Below are 2,252 nucleotides of genomic sequence, written 5' to 3'. Positions count from 1 at the left end.
CCTAACCCAATATTAATAAAATATAATAAGTAATAGTATAAATGATCCGTCTTTATACACGAGCTCTTATTTTAAAATCCCCTCCGCGGCAGGTGAGGCTGATCAAACGACGAATATTGCAAGTCATCACAAAATAATATCGTAACACATGGTAATACCCTGGATTTTGACCGATCTTTCCTTTGTGATTGGTCTTTTGTGATTTTTATATTATCTTCATCTAACATAACCCTAATAACGTTTGATTATTAGTTTCTTATAGGTTATGTACTTGGCTTCAGCGAGCGATTCTCATCCCTAAAGTCATAGGTTTGATTTCCGGCGGTGAACTACAGGATTTTCTTAAGATTCACACTTAACATTCGTTCGAACGGTGAAGGAAAATATTGTGAGGAACCTGCTTGCAGTCGTTCCAAAAAAGTCGACGGGGTGTGTCCAGTGTCAGGCACAGGAGGCTAATCACCTACTTGCAAATTAGATTGACAAGTGATTATGAAGCATATACTGAGATCTGAGGCCCACGCCTTCAAACGCCATTGATTTATTTTTTATTTGTATGTTAAAACAAAAAAAAAATGTCGTTAAAACCTCTGAAGGTACAATAATCAGCAAAACGATGTGGCCCAGACTACTGCTATTTTTTAAACGGTTTTATTTAGCTCACCCCGTTTGTTGTTTTTAATAAAAAACATTTTTAGTTACCGATTCGTTAATATATTGTTTTGTTACTATTTAATATGAATACAATAAAATATAGCTAAAGAGCATAAGATATCACCTTTATTCATAAACCATATATGTATGAATTAGTAATGTTTTGTTGCTTATCGCTCAAGTGATAGGCACACAAAATTGTTGACACGGTGAGGTCTATAATATATAATATACCCTAGGTTCGAATATCAGATTATAATATATTTGTTAAATAAATAAAGTATCTAAAATGCCGTATTAAGACAATCTCTGCGATATCTATAAGGAAGTATACACGTAATGAACAGGCATTATTATATGTCCAATGCAAATAATATTGAATGACACGCAATTTGTTTGTCTGTAGATAGGAACTGTCTGTGGCCCTAATGATTTATAGACTCGCTTGAAGTATTGATTTATTATAGGTTTCTTGGATTTAGATAACTCTCTAGGGGACTTCCCACGGTTAGTGGGATGTAAATTATGTTTAAATGTTTTCAGTGGTAGTTTAAACTGAATTATATATTTAGTTCATTATTCTTCTCTATAAAAAAAGCAGTATAAGGCAATATAATATAATGGAACATTATAAAATGTATTTTATTTTTAAAAAAGGGAAAAAATCCAGTTATTTTTTATTGTCAGAATCATTGAAGAACGTTCTGTTTCTAGCTATGGTCAACTGGGATCAGCCAGATAAAGTATGTATTAATTACAAATTTACATTTAAGTAGAACACGCTATAATTTCCCATTTATTTCATTATCTAATAGCGATATAATAAAATGTTATCAATATAGCATTTAAATTCATTATATGTATATTAATTGAGATTATTTATCTACATAACAATGGATTTATTGTTTGAATTACTACAAGTATTTTGTCATCCCCTCCATCGCCTCCGTGGCGCAATTGGCTAGCGCGTTCGGCTGTTAACCGAAAGGTTGGTGGTTCGAGCCCACCCGGGGGCGGTTATTTTTGAACAAACGTTTTTAATTTACACAAACAAACTCCAGTACGATCATTTTATACAAAACCGCAATGACATTATTTTATTATAAAAGTACATTATTTTATAGAGCAAATTAATATTTACTAGGGTGTAAAATATAATAACGTGCCGCAATAATTATGCTTACACAATTTTACAAGCGTTTTATTAGCACAGTTGCACCGCGCGAGGTCAATATTACAGTGGTTTTACTAGGCCTTCAATTAACGGAACGACGAATTAAAACAATATATAACAAAAAAAAACACTGTATCGTAGATATTTATATATAAAATACCGCGTCATCTTCACTCAGCATTTTTATTTATAATATCAATTAGTTGTTTTTAAATTCTGTTTAACAACAATGATAACTCATTGTTTGATTGTTTGGAACCACGCTCTCTTAGATTAACATTTAGTTGTACTAATCACCCACTACTTCATTTCCTTACTCAAATTAATCTCTATAAAAACGTAATACGATACTAGTCGCAAAACCATAAAAGCCTTATTTGATTAAACTATTGTTGCGTGCGTTGCTCGCTGAACATGGTAACTG

The 2,252-nt window shown here is 32.1% G+C and overlaps 1 non-coding gene across 1 annotated transcript; it reads left to right on the top strand.

Moving 5' to 3' along the window:
* The first annotated feature begins 1,596 nt into the window (after positions 1-1,596).
* On the top strand, positions 1,597-1,670 carry Trnan-guu. The gene has a single exon. It is a non-coding gene; the product is annotated as a tRNA-Asn (tRNA).
* Positions 1,671-2,252: the final 582 nt, after the last annotated feature.

This window comes from Pieris rapae, chromosome 12 (genome assembly GCF_905147795.1).
Source record: "Pieris rapae chromosome 12, ilPieRapa1.1, whole genome shotgun sequence".
Classification (NCBI taxonomy): domain Eukaryota; kingdom Metazoa; phylum Arthropoda; class Insecta; order Lepidoptera; family Pieridae; genus Pieris; species Pieris rapae.
The sequence above is the reverse complement of the archived record's forward strand: the minus strand, read 5'-3'. Positions and strand labels throughout refer to the sequence as shown.